The sequence below is a fragment of the Schistocerca serialis genome, chromosome 1 (genome assembly GCF_023864345.2).
Source record: "Schistocerca serialis cubense isolate TAMUIC-IGC-003099 chromosome 1, iqSchSeri2.2, whole genome shotgun sequence".
In the NCBI taxonomy this organism is placed as follows: domain Eukaryota; kingdom Metazoa; phylum Arthropoda; class Insecta; order Orthoptera; family Acrididae; genus Schistocerca; species Schistocerca serialis.
In genome coordinates this window covers 1,064,927,566-1,064,945,684 of record NC_064638.1, presented here as the reverse complement: position 1 = coordinate 1,064,945,684, position 18,119 = coordinate 1,064,927,566, and the positions used below count along the sequence as shown (strand labels likewise).

At 39.1% G+C, this 18,119-nt stretch overlaps 1 protein-coding gene across 1 annotated transcript in view; it reads left to right on the top strand.

The window, feature by feature from the left end:
• The window catches only part of LOC126455385 (nucleoside diphosphate kinase homolog 5-like), a 59,781-nt gene that overhangs the window by 29,910 nt on the left and 11,752 nt on the right, over window positions 1–18,119 (top strand). The gene's annotated exons all lie outside the window — the stretch shown is intronic.

Here is an 18,119-nt window from a genome sequence, read left to right as displayed (position 1 = left end):
ATGAAATTTTGCACCCTTTTTCAATAATTGGGTTAAGGGTCGGGCAATTTCAGCAAAATTTTGAACATATTTTCGGTAATACGATGCGAGACCAAAGAAACTTTGTACTTCCTTAACGCGTTGTGGTGTTGGAAAGTCCTTAACTGCCGACATTAATCGAGGATCTGTTTTAATTCCTTTTTCACTAATGACATGCCCTAGGTATGTAACCTCTGTCAATGCAAAACTACATTTTTCCATATTTAATGTTAATTTAGCTTTTCTAAGTCTCTGAAAAACGTTATACAGACGCACAGTGTGTTCATTAATGTCTTTGGAGAATACAATAATACCGTCTAGATATACACAACATTGCTGAGTTTTGAGTCCTCGCAATACTCCATCGAGTAGTCTTTGAAAAGTTGCTGGTGCATTTTTCAAACCGAAAGGCATTCTTTTAAATTGCCAGTGGCCTCCAGGGGTAGAAAATGCTGTTTTATGCCTATCTTCGGGTGCAACTTCCAATTGATGATATCCGCTACGTAAATCGATTGTTGAAAAGTATTTACTGTTACCCAAACTGTCAATGATATTCTGTAATGTTTGGAAGAGGATAACCATCTGAGATTGTTTGTTAAGGTGTCTGTAGTCACAACAAAATCTATACCGTTTCGTACCGTCGGGAGACTTCTTTGGAATAATTACAATATTTGAATTATAAGGCGAATCAGAATATTCTATAATTCCATCTTTTAGATGTTGTTCTATAAATTCATACAGTACTGGCTGTAAGTGATGCGGAACCAACTTCCTATAAACTGGGGGGCTATTTCCTGTTGGGATCCTATGCTATGTGATATCTGTTGCTGGCAGTGGACCTTCTGCATTAAATAAATCTTGGAACTCAACTAAAACTGCTTCTATCGTGTCTCTATCCTTTCCTTGCAAATGCTCAACCTTCTGGCGTAATGCGGTTTTATAGGCGTCTGGTTTCTGACCATCAGTAATATCTGACCAAATGAAATCTTCTTCAAAAATACTGACTGTAGCTACTAATATTCCCTTATGCAACTCTTTGTCCTCCACTCCGAAATTGTCAATATGTACCGGTACTTTTCTTTCTCCCTCAACGTCTTGAACCCGTACAACACTTCTACGTACAAAACAATGTGATACATCTAATTCCTCATTTTCCTCTAATGGCTCTATTAGACACACTGTATCTGTAGGTACCTCGGGGTCAACGGTCATCCAGAAAAGTTTCCCTGAGCCAAATGGTATCTTATCCCGCGAATCAACCTTCAAGGACGTTGCACGCAGTGTAGTTGATTTCGCCTTCCGGTTAGGGAAATCTTACGGCAGCGGGTCCTTTGCAGCGGTGTCACATAGCTGAAACACTGTTCCGCTAAGTTCTACAATTTGCTGTCTGAGGTCGATTTTAGCGTGATGTTTATTCAGGAAATCAAGCCCTAGGATCGCGTCGTACCCGTCAGTTACCTTTGTTACCACTTCTACATCTTCTTGAAATTGTACACCGTGAATATAGAAAATCAATGATGTACATCCGAATGACTTCACTGTACCACCTTCTACTCCACTCAATCTATACCTTGGAGGGTCATATTTCTTTTCTCCAACGCATTCATTACTCACTATTGATACGTTTGCGCCTGTATCCACCAGTATCCTTGCCTCTTTATCCTGTATGGTAGCAGATAACCAGCATTCCGCCTTCACATTCGCCTTAATGGCATGAAATTTTATTGGGAACGCCTGGCGGCGGCTCCGACATTCCCGTTTTGCCTCTGAGTGATAGTGTTCAATTTTTCCCTTTAAAATCTACAGCTCTTCTGTTTTTGGAAACGTTTAAGTAATCCTTTCTTCAATTCCTCAAATGTTGGAACATTCCGTATTTCTTCATGGTATAATACGTGTGCCTCTTCTAGCAATCTTAACTTTGTCATTTGTAAGAGCTGATCGTCTGACCATGATCCTGACTTTGCAGCTGCTACTAAATCATCAAAAAAGGCTGTTATGTCTTCGCCAGGTTTACCTGAAAAAGGAGTTACCAAGGCTGCTGCTGAGGAATCTGGGGTGGGAGAGATTGAACTGGTTTGCCTAACCTCACTCAACTGTTTAAATAATGCATTATTATCACTTTTAAGATGTGCTATCTGATGAACTAAGCTCTGAATAGCTTCCTCAGTAGAAACCGCTTGTGGTACTGACTCTGACTTCGTACGATTTCGTGTCATCATTTTACATACTATTAGTTACACGATCTTACTACACTGAATGAAAAAGATATTTAAATATTTTCGACAAACTCTTAAAATTATGAGAGAGAATACACTTCTAAATAAAGAAAATATTACGACTGCTATTCGAACCCCTACCCTTTCACACATGAAACGATACTAACTGTGGATCTTTAGTAACTGTCATTCACACCTCATATTTAGCCAAGGGTTTTTTCTCTGACACCAAATGTAACAGTTCTAACACTAAATGTAACACTTCTGTCACTAAATGTAACTGGGTTTTCTCTTTTGTTACTAGTCAATTGTCAGGATGAGCATTACTGCAATGGGCATTTAATTCTAAAGCATTATGTCAGCGTGAAAATACTAAATAAATTAATTTTTCTCTCTTAACAACACTTTTCTCTCTTAACACTGGGACGCCACATCCAAGGTATCACTTATCGACATTAATGACAGTGAAAAATTAAACTGCATGTACCTAATGGAAATTTGGGAAAAGCAATCGTTACCGAAGTTAATTTGTCGGTAAAGAGGAAGGAAAGGGTTACATCTAAATGAAAGGAAAAATGCGAATGAAACTGGTGGAAATTAATTTTGAAAAGGGGTAAAGTTAATAAAGAAAGTAAATGTGCGGCCGTTACGTTAACAATTAACTAGTGGTTCTTCCTTGGCTCGGGTATGAGGTAGAATGAAACAGCATTTTTACATTTTACTTTTTTACTTTTTACTTTTTTACTTTTTACTTTTATTGAAGATTTGTACAACTGTTTCCTTACTCAATGCTCTGGCTCGGAGAGCGGCAGCTGTGTCGTTTGCGAAGCCTTCTGCTGCGGCAGCGGCGGCGTCTGATTACGCGCGGCAGAGTGTATCTCGTGTCGCCGTCTCGCCTCGCCCAGTTGACTGGAGATGCGCAGCGCGAGGTGGCCCGTTTAATTATTGCGAGCGAAGTCGTGCATCAGATGGTGATACCTTGGATGTGGCGTCCCAGTGTTTCTCTTCTCTAAGCGGCCGCGTGTGTTAGTGTTGTGCGTCGGTCAGCGGAGCGGCGGGGCAGGGGTGTCCCGGACCCGAACAACGGACTCCCGCTTGCCAGTCTTCGGCTATCAGATCTTCATCTCAGCTCACAGGTGATTGCTGATGTGACGCCATCTCCTTCCCGTCCTCACGAGTCACCCGGGTACGTAACAATCAGACTTCAAATACCTTTTAACTTCTGTCTTTTGGCACCGAGGCTGCTGCTTGCTATTCCATTACAGCAGCGGACTTGGTGCGTCTGTGTATGATGTAGTCTCTTCTTGCATGACGGTCTTCAGCACCAAAACTGACTGAAAACTACTGCTACTCATCTCGTCTTTCTTCGTCTTCTCGGGCCCACTGCGTCTCGCGTATTTATTCACTTCAGTTTACTGGAGGTGAACGACTTCACGGTCATTGCCTCTTCTGTCACGTTGAAAAGCTTCTCGAACAATCTTCTTAACGTCGGTCATTGGCTCTTGGAATGTAGGCGAGGGCCTTTGCTCACATGTGACAACTGAGAAACACGTGAGCCGGTCGGGCGATGCCCTGACGGCTGAATCGACAGCGTCCGCTTATGTGGGGAGGACGACGGCTTCTTCTGAACTTGCTGACTTCACAGTCATTGTCTCTGCTGCTCTGCCCTCTGTTTCCCAGTGTGTAATTCTTCTAAACTAAACTGTTTTTCATTTATTTTCTAATTTCTACTTCACTTTGATTTCACTAATTTATTTACTTATCTTAAGTACCACTCAACTGGAGAAATGAAAATATTGTTCCTAAAGCATGTATCTACACACTTAAAACTTTCAAACATGTAGAATAAAAGATGGATGTAAAAAAAAAAAAAAAAGTACCTTCTTTGAGCACATGAGAAGTAGGGGCTTTTCATGATTTTTTCAAGTAAAATAAAAAGTAATGCTAAATCTGATAACATAGATTAATTCTTTACATTTTTGCCATGTCCATATTGGACAGTCCCTGTAATCACTACATCAGGTGGAAGGACTTCTTGCAGCCGGAACATTGACCATTGGCAGGAACTCCTGAAATCCTCCTCTTGGACCTGCAACAAAATTATTTCCTATAAGTCATTTTCAATACATTTCCTATCACGATATCTAGGATAATTGAAAAATATTAAGTTCTAACAAAATGGTGACATGTTCAAATATCATTTTATTTGCCCAAAACACTGAGACAAAAGTGTTCACCAAAAATAGACTATACAAGGTATCACAGAATGGCTCCTTACACTGATATAGAATTCAATTTAGAACGCTAGCATCAAATTCTGATCAAAATTGTATGTACCATTCTCGAGTTATATTTCCTGCCAATTTGAAAAATACTGTTTTGAGAAAACACATTTAAAGTTTTGGGATACATTTTTTTGTAGTTAAGTTAAACATACTTCCAGTAAGTGATCCCTGGTCCAAAAGGCAATCCTTCCAGAACCAAAATGAGGTCCTCCTTCATCTTCTGGTAGTTGTGCCGTTCTCTTTGTTAGTCTCTTGTCATCTGCTGTTCTGCTTGCTTGATATGCTTTCCGTCCACTTTTGTGCAAAAACTGTATCAGGCTGCTGTGATCTCAGGCTCAAGCATGTTCAAAATTTTCATAATGCCTGTTGGGTCATCGCTGAAATTATGTGCTTCCACATTTTCTGCAATGTCGACTGTTTTCTATTTTTTTTTCCCCCACTGTGGATTGTTTTTGGAGACACTTTTTCACAAATTGCCATGTAACTTGATAACAGAGCTTCTGATGAACTTAGGAAGGACACTACAATAAAGCAGACATGCCAGAGAACACAAATCATTTTTTTTTTAATTTTCAAAGAGGAATATCCTCTTAAATAACAGGAAGATTTGTGCAAGATTGAATAGGTAGAGAAATACATTAATATTAAGAGTTTAACTGGTGTATAAAGTAGTATGATTGTGGAAGTTAAGGAAAGTGATGTGGGATTAGCAGCTCGAATATCTTGCGGAAATTCAGAGTCTGAATCAGCTGTAGTGACAGATGAAGTATATGTGTGCTGTATTGAAATGAATGAGTGTGTGAGTAGCAAGAGGGATGATACTGATTTAGGTTCAGTGGTATCTTTTCATTAGGAGTTAATGGGTGTTGCGTACTTGCTGGAGAGCTGGGGTCAGGTGTAATCCTAGATGCACCAATTATTTCTGTGTTGTGCAGAGTGCAGTAGGAGATGGTAATTTTTTGTAGCTGCTGTGAAGGATGCGCAGGAAGCTATTGATGATATTAGTTACATTACTGTGTTGTGGATAATAGGGTGGATTAGGCACATTTAGTCATAAATAGTGCATCAGATTCTTGCCACCTGTTGTGGTGGCACTTCCTGCAAATGGGGGAGGGGGCAAGAGAAGGAAGAGGAAAAATGCTTTTAATACAAGTCTTCAGGCCAACAAGGCTAAATCCTTTCAGTAGCATGCTCCTGAGGATTGGAATGTCCATAAAACTGATTATACTTGCAATGTAATGTTTACTGGGGTTAAGAGGAAGTGTCATGTGGAAACTGATTTTTGTCAGTGCTTGTTGGAGCTCAATTGAGGCATTGTTCCAGATGAGGGAAGCTGTTGCCAATGACATACTACTGCAAAGGTCTCCCCTGTGAAAGATGAACCAATTAAACTGCAAACCAACCCATGAAGACTCGGTTCACGTGATGTAGTATGGCGAGTTACAAAGAAACATAGCATCGTAAGAAGGAGTTAGCCTGTAGTTAGCATTAAAGTAAGGGAAGTAAGTGGGACTGTCTTAGTGGCTACTTGTAGTATCATAAGTGATTTATGTGTCAGCATAATTTTAGGGATGAAATTCCTGGGAAAAGTTATGGTGAACTTTTATAGCAGAGACAAGGTTCCGAGAGATGCACTAAAACAGAAAGTTAAGAAGCCACTGGATAGACAAAAAGAAATGCCAAACATGAGAAATCAGTTAAGTAGGACCTTTTTTCTGTTGTAAGATGATTTGTTAAGGGAATTTGTTAACAAGAAGGAGGAGATCTGGAGTATTATTATAGCTGTTGATTGTATTAGTTAGAATATGATTCAGTATACTAATGGATATGTGTGAAAAATGAGGGAAGTTCAGTGGGGCTGTATCGATGCAAAAAGGATATTTTTCCGTGGAACAGATGCTCCAGCACATACAGCAGTACCGTGACGATTGATGCCACTAAGTCATTATGATGAGTGTCTCAATTACTGGTACCATTATGGCTCCAACTCTATGCTATTTCAGACAGAAAACTGACCATCCACTTGAGCACCCAGGGCATCAGTTCCCTACAACCTGGGTTACTATTAGAAAATAGTAAATAATTCACTAAGCAGCCAACGAATATTGTGGTTCAGGCTGGACTAGGATTAAGAAAATCAAAATGTATTGTACACATATCTCAAACCTCGAGATATGACGTCAAGATTTCCCAGAGATACAGAGATCTATGGTGCACTGGACTGGACATCCCAAAAAGGGGAGGTGTGTTGTGCCACAATCCTTTCTGACATAATGGCTAGCTCCTGTGACTGTCTCAATAACCATATGTCATACAAAGGATGGCACAAGAAATTTTGGGAGTAGGTGTTCTTGTGCAAGAAGATGTATTCAGTACAATGACATTGCAAAAGTCACCATCCAGGGCTTCTGAAAAGAGAGGCTGTTACACCATTACTGCACCAACATGACTGTGAAATTGTTGAGATGACAGGAAAACTGGAGCGATGATATCACAGTTGCTCAATGGGCATGCCAGTATCTCACATTAGAGACCAGAAACATTACCATTTCAAAAATTGGTGCAGACTACACTTTCATACATTCGTCCAAATTAAGATAGGCATTATCAGTTATTGCCAGCTGCTAGCTACGAGGAGAGGTCCACAACGGTCTAAGAGTTGAGATCAGTCTACAAGCTGCCACAACCAGACTATATCTTCACTGACTGTAGGCTTGCTGCCTGTGCTATAAATCTTGATGCTGCTGACTTGGCACCTTCTAAATGGCTGGCCACCTGCTGGTCAGCTTCTGACAATTGGTGGTCGACTGTGTTGGTGGCTCAAGTCTGGACCATCTAGCTGCACAGTCATCTCAGTTTGAGTGAGCAAACGCGGTCACTGTTTGCCATCACCTGTGCAGATACAAGTCACCGCTGTAAGCTGCCACTGTACATGCTGGTAACTGCAGTTTTATTCCTTCTTCCCACCTGGCCCTGTGCATTGTGCAGTGTGAATGAGCCCATAGGTGCTGCCCAGTCCAGCCTGAGACTGCTACAGCTGCCGTCCTGGCGTGTCTCGTTTCTGTGTCCACTCTCTTTGCTTGAGTGAGACGCCACACACTGTCTGTAACAATAGGCCACTGCTGAAATTTTTGCAGGTTGAAACTAGAATGCACCTTGGAGAGCCTTGGCAGCCTCCCAGGGCAATCATCTTTGTTGTACTGTGTTATGGAGCGAAGAGATTGCTTGAAAACACTGTTTTCATGATAGAACATCAGACTACCACCTGACATCTGTTACCACACCACTGCAATCATGCCTGGGGTGATGAACTACAGGCTATCCTGACTGTTCACAGCCCAGCTCCAGCATCCACTGTAGATATCACTCACCCCTGTCCTCTACAATTCCTTTCCCCTACTCCATGTTATCTGATTATTTTCCCTTATCTTCCTTTTCTGACTGTGGTAAATGTTGGCTCTTTATCTGTCTTTGCTATGATTATGCATTCTCTATACTGTGCATAGTAGCACACCTGTATTCCCTTGTTTGATTTTGTTTTGAGAACACTGTACTTACTACACCTGAATTCCTGTTCTTCTTGCCACTGCAGTTCACTAATTCCCATTACAGTGTACCTAACGTCAACTGTGTAGTTCAGTTTCTCTTTTTAAATTCTCTAACCTACTTGTCAAGCCATGTACACATTTAGGAGTAACAGTGTGTAGAGATATGATGTGGAAGGATCACATAGGCTCAGTTGTAGGTAAAGCAAATGGTTGGCTACAATTCACTGGTAGGATACTGGAAACATATGAGATGTGGTTTATCCATGTAACATTGTCAGGGGCTTTATTTTACAGGTCTGTCTTGATCACTAAAACTTTTACACTTCAGTATTACTGGTTTTGGCTACTGCCATCTTCAGATCATAAAATATTCTGATATAGTGTCAATGTCAAATTCGACATGTAGGTACATAGTAAGTGAACTTACTATTTACCTATATGTTTAGTTTGACATTCATACTACATCAGAATATTTTATGATCTGAAGATGGCAGTAACCAAAACCAGTAATAGTGAAGTGTAGAAGTTTGTGTGATAAGGATGGATCTGTAAAATAAAGTGCCGAAAATATGTCTCGGACTCATTTTCAGACTTTATGTCTTCAGCTGATAAAATTGTTAGGGGCCACACAGTTTCTTGGACCCAGTAGCAGTGCTACCCAGTTTTAGCAGTAAAATTAAGAGGTTTGGATCCAAGAAAGAGGGTCATGACCTTTGGACCTGCTCCTGTTAACTTTCCTCCTAAAAGCTGGGTGGTATGGCTGCCAGGCCCAAGACAGTGCACGGTCTGGAACACCTGTTACATGGATAAATAGTCACCCTGCAACCCCCCCCCCCCCCCCCCCCAAAAAAAAAGTGGATGCATTTGCAGCACAGTACCTCATTCAAAGAATTTTTTCCATCTGAACAATAGTTCTGAGTTTGGAAAATGTATGCTGTCTAATCTCTAATCTGAGAAAATGGATGGGTGGGAATAATTGTGAAGTTGTGAAGGCCAACTCAGCACACTGTCGCTGTGGTAGAACACTCCTTTACATGCTAACATTGGTCACTTCTATTTCAACTCTCTTTGCAGTCAGTCAAAAAACCTTGTATAGTAAGAGCCAATCACATTTTTTACCAGTTTCTAAGTTTTTAAACATAATGATATCTCTTTTCTCCCCAGTTCAATCCAGTACCTACTCATTTATTTTTTCAATCAACTCATGTAATCTTCAACTTTATTCTGTAGCAACTCATTTCAGAAGTTTCTATTCTTTTATTATCTGAACTGTTTATCATTGATGTTTCACTTCTGTATAAGCTACACTCCAGACAAATAGCTACAGAAATAACTCTTTAACACTTAAATTTATATTCACTGTTTATAAAATTCTATTTTTTAGAAATTATTTTCTTGCTGTTGGTAGTCTGCATTTTATATCCAATCTACTTCTCAGATGCATGGTACTGGCCATTGTCTTTCATCTCAGGTACTTCAGCTGATGTTTGTTTAGTGATTCTTCTGATGTTTTGGTAGCACAAGTGGCTGGTATTGTCAAAGATTCATCCTCTGCCATTATTTATTTATTTATTTATTTATTTGTATTCTATAAATCCAATACTGCGAGGCATTCGCATTGGTGTAGGATGTGTCAGAATTATTACAAATAATACAAAAGGAATACATAAAAGTATCTCTTGCGAGAGGATACCTTGTATAAGACAAAATACCCATTAATAAGTATAGAAAAAATTACATTAAAAATATGGTAGATCTTAATAGCTAAATGAAAGACACAGTAATGTTAACAGTGACTGTGAGTATCGTAATGCACAATAGTACTTCATATTAGTAAATGAAGAAATCAATTACAGTTAACTCTACTGAAATATTCTTCTACTGAATAGAAGGAATTGTCTAATAAATACTGTTTGACCTGTTGTTTAAATTTGGGAAGCTCACGGATAAGTAATTTCAGTGACGGTGCGAGAGCATTGAACACCTTGCAGCTCATGTAATGGACTCCTTTTTGTACAATAGTAAGGTTTTTTGATTCATAATGGATGTCCATCTTCCTCCTGGTATTGTGGGTATGGTATGAATCGTTGATTTTGTATGATTGTCCATTTTTATCAATGAAACATAACAGGGAGTAGATACATTGGCATGCAGCCATCAGTATCCCTAATTTTTTGAAAAGGTTCCTACAAGAATGTCTAGGCTGGACTCCGCTCATTATCCTAATAACTCTCTTTTGGGCAATGAATATTTTTTTGGATAGTGGCTGATTACCCCAGAAAACTATGCCATACAGCAATGTTGTTGTTGTTGTTGTTGTTGTTGTTGTGGTCTTCAGTCCTGAGACTGGTTTGATGCAGCTCTCCATGCTACTCTATCCTGTGCAAGCTCCTTCATCTCCCAGTACCTACTGCAAGCTACATCCTGCTGAATCTGCTTAGTGTATCCATCTCTTGGTCTCCCTCTACGATTTTTACCCTCCACACTGCCCTCCAATGCTAAATTTGTGATCTCTTGATGCCTCAGAACACGTCCTACCAACCGATCCCTTCTTCTAGTCAAGTTGTGCCACAAACTTCTCTTCTCCCCAATCCTATTCAGTACCTCCTCATTAGTTACGTGATCTACCCACCTAATCTTCAACATTCTTTTGTAGCACCACATTTCAAAAGCTTCTATTCTCTTCTTGTCCAAACTATTTATTGTCCATGTTTCACTTCCATACATGGCTACACTCCATACAAATACTTTCAGAAACGACTTCCTGACACTTAAATCTATATTCGATGTTAACAAATTTCTCTTCTTCAGAAACGCTTTCCTTGCCATTTTATATCCTCTCTACTTTGACCATCATCAGTTATTTTGCTCCCCAAATAGCAAAACTCCTTTACTACTTTAAGTGTCTCATTTCCTAATCTAATTCCCTCAGCATCACCCGACTTAATTCAACTACATTCCATTATCCTCGTTTTGCTTTTGTTGATGTTCATCTTATATCCTCCTTTCAAGACACTGTCCATTCCGTTCAACTGCTCTTCCAAGTCCTTTGCCGTCTCTTACAGCACTACAATGTCATTGGCGAACCTCAAAGTTTTTATTTCTTCTCCCTGGATTTTAATACCTACTCCAAATTTTTCTTTTGTTTCCTTTACTGCTTGCTCAATATACAGATTGAATAGCATCGGGGAGAGGCTACAAGCCTGTCTCAAACCCTTCCCAACCACTGCTTCCCTTTCATGCCCCTCGACTCTTATAACTGCCATCTGGTTTCTCTACAAATTGTAAATAGCCTTTCGCTCCCTGTATTTTACCCCTGCCACCTTTAAAATTTGAAAGAGAGTATTCCAGTCAACATTGTCAAAAGCTTTCTCTAAGTCTACAAATGCTAGAAATGTAGGTTTGCCTTCCCTTAATCTTTCTTCTAAGATAAGTCGTAGGGTCAGTATTGCCTCACGTGTTCCAACATTTCTACGGAATCCAAACTGATCTTCCCCGAGGTAGGCTTCTACAAGTTTTTCCATTTGTCTGTAAAGAATTCGCGTTAGTATTTTGCAGCTGTGACTTATTAAACTGATAGTTCGGTAATTTTCACATTTGTCAACACCTGCTTTCTTTGGGATTGGAATTATTATATTCTTCTTGAAGTCTGACGGTATTTTGCCTGTCTCATACGTCTTGCTCACCAGATGGTAGAGTTTTGTCAGGACTGGCTCTCCCAAGACCGTCAATAGTTCTAATGCATTGTTGTCTACTCCCGGGACCTTGTTTCAACTCAGGTCTTTCAGTGCTCTGTCAAACTCTTCACGCAGTATCGTATCTCCCATTTCATCTTCATCTACATCCTCTTCCATTTCCATAATATTGTCCTCAAGTACATCGCCCTTGTATAGACCCTCTATATACTCCTTCCACCTTTCTGCTTTCCCTTCTTTGCTTAGAACTGGATTTCCATTTGAGCTCTTGATATTCATACAAGTGGCTCTCTTTTCTCCAAAGGTCTCTTTAATTTTCCTGTAGGCAACATCTATCTTACACCTAGTGAGATAAGCCTCTACATCCTTACATTTGTTCTCTAGCCATGCCTGCTTAGCCATTTTGACTTCCTGTTGATCTCATTTTTTAGACGTTTGTATTCCTTTTTGCCTGCTTCATATTTATATTTTCTCCTTTCATCAATTAAATTCAATATTTCTTCTGTTACCCAAGGATTTCTACTAGCCCTTGTCTTTTTACCTACTTGATCCTCTGCTGCCTTCACTACTTCATCCCTCAGAGCTACCCATTCTTCTTCTACTGTATTTCTTTTCCCCATTCCTATCAATTGTTCCCTTATGCTCTCCCTGAAATTCTGTACAACCTCTGGTTTAGTCAGTTTATCCAGGTCCCATCTCCTTAAATTCCCACCTTTTTGCAGTTTCTTCAGTTTTAATCTACAGTTCATAACCAATAGATTGTGGTCAGAGTCCACATCTGCCCCTGGAAATGTCTTACAATTTAAAACCTGGTTCCTAAATCTCTGTCTTACCATTATATAATCTATCTGATACCTTTTAGTATCTCCAGGATTCTTCCATGTATACAACCTTCTTTTATGATTCTTGAACCAAGTATTAGCTATGATTAAGTTATGCTCTGTGCAAAATTCTACCAGATGGCTTCCTCTTTCATTTCTTACCCCCAATCCATATTCACCTACTATGTTTCCTTCTCTCCCTTTTCCTACACTCGAATTCCAGTCACCCATGACTATTAAATTTTCGTCTCCCTTCACTACCTGAATTATTTCTTTCATCTCATCACACATTTATTCAATTTCTTCATCATCTGCAGAGCTAGTTGGCATATAAACTTGTACTACTGTAGTAGGCATGGGCTTTGTGTCTATCTTGGCCACAACAATGCGTCCACTATGCTGTTTGTAGTAGCTTACCCGCACTCCTATTTTTTTATTCATTATTAAACCTACTCCTGCATTACCCCTATTTGATTTTGTATTTATAACCCTGTATTCACCTGACCAAAAGTCTTCTTCCTCCTGCCACCGAACTTCACTAATTCCCACTATATCTAATTTTAACCTATCCATTTCCCTTTTTAAATTTTCTAACCTACCTGCCCGATTAAGGGATCTGACATTCCATGCTCCGATCCGTAGAACGCCAGTTTTCTTTCTCCTGATAACGACGTCCTCTTGAGTAGTCCCCGCCCGGAGATCCGAATGGGGGACTATTTTACCTCCAGAATATTTTACCCAAGAGGACGCCATCATCATTTAACCATACAGTAAAGCTGCATGCCCTCAAGAAAAATTACGGCTGTAGTTTCCCCTTGCTTTCAGCCGTTCGCAGTACCAGCACAGCAAGGCCGATTTGGTTAGTGTTACAAGGCCAGATCAGTCAATCATCCAGACTGTTGCCCTGCAACTACTGAAAAGGCTGCGGCCCCTCTTCAGGAACCATACGTTTGTCTGGCCTCTCAACAGATACCCCTCCGTTGTGGTTGCACCTACGGTACGGCTATCTGTATCGTTGAGGCACGCAAGCCTCCCCACCAATGGCAAGGTTCATGGTTCATGGTTCATTCAGCAATAATGCATGGAAATAACTAAAATAAGCAGTTTTGTGGTGTCTCGGTCACATACAATGGAAATAACATGAACAGCGAATGTTGCTGAGCTGAGTTTTTTGTGGAGGTGCAAAATATGTTCAGACCATTTTAGACTGTTGTCAATGTGTACTCCCAGAAACTTGGTTGACTGAACTTGCAGTAACTCACTACTATTCAGTGTAATACTTAATTGATCCTCAACTTTTTTCCTTACTTGGAAATGCACGTACTGGGTCTTACTAACATTTAGTGAGAACCCATTATTTATAAACCAATTACATACTTCACTAAAGACAATATTGGCCGATTCCTCAAGATTGAGGTTGGGAGTTTTGTTGATGAGGATAGAGGTGTCATCAGCACAAAGAGTAAAGTGAGTTTTAAAGCTAGTATGCAAGGGAAGGTCATTGATAAAGATGAGGAAGAGAAGGGGGCCAAGTACACAGCCCTGAGGAATACCACAGCCAATAAAGCCCCAGCTAGATGACACAGAGTATCCATCAGAGTCGTTCAACATGACCTTCTGCTTTCTTCCAGCTAGGTAGGATTTAATCCATGAGCCAACTGAGGCACTTATACCATAATATTCAGCCTTTGCTAAGAGGATTTCATGATTAACTCTATCAAAGGCCTTAGAAAGGTCACAGACGATACCAACAGGAGATAATTTATTATTAAAAGACTCTAAGATTTGATGGGTGAAGGAAAAAATAGCTTGTTCTGTTGATACACCCAGTTGAAATCCGAACTGGCTACTGTTTAATACCTTATAATGCATGATGTGTTCAATAAGTCTTTTCTGAACCAATTTCTCAAGAATTTTAGAAAAGGTTGTTAAAAGGGAGATAGGCCGATAGTTAGTAAAGTCAGCTTTATCGCCTTTTTTAAAGAGAGGTTTGACAATAACATACTTTAGTCTCTCAGGAACAGTCCCGTGCTGGATGGATTCATTGAATATGTGCACAGTATTTTGCTTATCGGCTTTTAGCACTCCTTCAGTAATCTTGAAGAGATACCATCTATGCCAACACAATTCTTGCTCTTCATTGTGGAGGGAGAAGCTTTGACAATCCTAACAACTCATAGTGGTGAAATATTAGAAAAATCATTATATAAACATCAGCCAAAGTTAAGAGACAAAAGCCAACAGGCAATAAACCAGTTTAATCACCATTCACTACTTACAGCAGAATAGGTTTGAACATTAAATATACAATTAAGAATAATTTTTACAGTGAAGTTTTTACAATTTAGATCCATATCTTTTACTCTTGTTGAATGGGTGTTAGAATAACCAATTTTACACCTTAACTTTGAAAATATTATAGAGCAATGTCCAAGCAGGCAGTGGAAGTTCATTAAAAAGTATTAAGTTTGTTGTTTTGTGTGAGTCTGTAGTCTTTGTGACTCTGTGTCTCAGTATATCAAGATTCAGTTTGCCTCTGGTATTGTGAAGCTGTATCATCTCTCTGGCAGTGGACTCATTTATGTTGCTTTTGACCTGAAGCAATGTTGTGTATATGCATAAATTAACAACAGTTAATATTTGGAGCATGATAAAGAGGGGATGATAGTGTTTCTTAGGTGTAGCTCTGCTTATTATTCTGGTGATTTTTTTTTAATTTTCAGAATTTTACTAACATAGCTGGAATGTCCCAATAGCACTCTGCCGTAGGATATGTGTGATTGAAATAGGCCAAAATATGCAACCCTCAGAGACTCACCAGTGACTACATCCATCAATTTCCACATGAGATAGCTTACTCTTGCAATTCTCTTGCAGACATAGCTAATACATTGTTCCCAGTTTAATTTCCAGTCAATGTGAAAGCCTAACAGCTTTACTGATTCACTTTCCACAGACTCATAATTAGTTGTTGTGTTTCATCAGAACTGTACAGGAGTTCATTGGAAGAAAACCAATTCATTGCTAGTTCTAATTTTTCCTGTGTTGCCATATCCAGTTCTGTCATGTCATGGTGGGTACTGAGCAGTGTTGTGTCATCTGCATAACACATTATGGAATCTGCTTCTACATGCTGCATAGTTAGGCAGAGAGTTAAGTGCAGTGATGAACAGTGGCACTCCAATTCAAACTTCCTTGAAAGAAGAGCATCTGTTTTTGACTGATACAGACTGCTTTCTGTTGCTTAGATATAAATCGATTACATCTAAAGATGGGCTGTGTATGCCATAATATGTCAGTTTTGCAAGTATGGTGTTAAACAGTATACAGCCAAAGGCTTTGCAGAGATCACAAAGTATAATGATACTAGATCTTCATGTTCAAATGCAATTAACACCTGGTTAACAACTTCAGTGACTGTAGCAGTGGTATTTTTGTCATGTTGGAATCCAAACTGCCTGTTGGAGAGAAGATAATGCCTCCCAAATAGCTATTTAGCTAGTTGTACATTAGATCCCAAAAACTTTGGAGAAAATTGGGAAAATAGAAATTGGTCAGTAGTTTCTGGGTGATGCTTATCTGTCTTTTTAAAGATTTCTATCACTTTAGCAAGTTCAAGTGCATCAGGGAAAGCTCTAGATTCTAAACAAATATTGAAGATGTATAGAGAGATTGACAAATGAGATGTATTATTTTTTTAGTCACATAGTTGGAGAACCAATAACAGTCCATTCTTCTGGGGTTTGAGGATCTTGACACAGCTTTTATAATAGCCTTGAGGGTGAGAACATTCTATTGGAAGTCATATCCCTTAGGTGGCTCAGCACCAAGAAGATCTAAAGCACAAGTGTCAGTTTGTTTAATTTTGTCTTTCAGCTTCTTCACAGAGATTATATAGTAATTGTTTACATCTTCACAGTCCAGTGCTACTACATCTTGTGCATCTTGTGAGACTTTTCTTCATTAATTATGTCCCATTCTGCTTTACATTTGTTGGGAGCATGTTCATATGCAAGTTTTTTGGCCGGGGTCAGTTCGTCTTTGTAGTTCTTTTAACATCATAGAAAAAGCTCTATATCAGGTGTCATCCAGCTCAGGCTCTTGTACAGTCTGAGCATATCTTTCCTAATATGAGCCAGCTCATCTGTATACCATTTGAGCTGTTTCCTTTTCTGTTTATGCTTAGGGATAATTTTGGTTAATGGTTAACAATAGTGCCATATTTCAGTGAGTTTTTTGATGAAAATAATCAGACGCTTCTTCCCCAGTGCTCTTCCCAGGTTGTGTGTTGTACATAAGTCCCTGATAACATCAGCTGATCTGTCAACAAATAGATTAATATATTCATCTTTCTGGCCTCTTATCTATGTAGCATTAGACTTGATGCTGGCTGATGAGTCTGACTTAGACAACTGATCACAGCAGAACATTAAAATTAAGGGATCATAGTCTACTAGTGCTCCACTAACAAGTCTAGCATCATACATATCTCTAGAAAAATTAACCATAATGTATGCAAGCAGGCATTATTCTGTATGGGCCTGTAGTTTGTATAATGTAAATTTAGAGGTCTTAGTATGTTTAAAAAAATGTCCTTGTAACATGATCATCCCAGTTGATCATTTTAGTGTTGAAATCACCACAGGTAATGACTTTTGTCTTAGTTATCAAAATTTTCCTCATAAGCTGTTCAAATCTTTCATCAGCAGAAGTTTGAAAGAGTGAATGGTGCAAACATACATTCAGTTCTCTATTGAGAAGTCAGTCAGCATTCATTGCCACCATTCGAGGAGCATTTACCATACACCTTTTTTGGGAATGGGTGACACCAGTCTGAGAATTAAAGATTTGGTAAGGTTACAAGATTTCATTTCCCTTTTTGTAGCCATTAATGTAGAGCTATGAATAAAAAGTAGTGCGTGCAATACTAAATACTCTTTGTGGTGAATATGGTGAGTTTGATGTAGCCATCTGATTATTGCCAAGAGCTCAAACACTACTGATTACTGAGCTTGCTTCATTGGATAATTTTTGTTGCAGTTATACTTCAGCAGCTCTAAATTACTAATGATAATTCCAACTTTATTGATTACAGAGTTTATTTCACTGATGCTATTTGCTGTGCTATAGATGATTAAAATCATTTCAAAGATTCATTTTAAAAAATTCTTGATTCTTGAGTTTAAACCATGTCAGTATGCTGTCAAACATGATATTCACATTTGTGGCTGTACCTCATCTCTTCAGTCTCCATGATATAGGCTTTCCTTTTGCTAAATCAATGAAAACATTAAGCATTCCAGAATTCAATGTACTAAAGAGAAATGATACCTACAAGCTCAAAATTTTTGATTGTTGTAGTTTCTCAAAGCCCAAAAAATGTGGCAAACAGCTGTGGCTAAATTAATTACTAGCCATAATTATATTCTCCAGAAACTAATTTTATTCATTTGAGAAATGAGTATTGAAATCTGAAATCCTTCAATTGCCATCACATTCACTGAAATGTACTCATCTTGCTTCATCTCCTTGATTA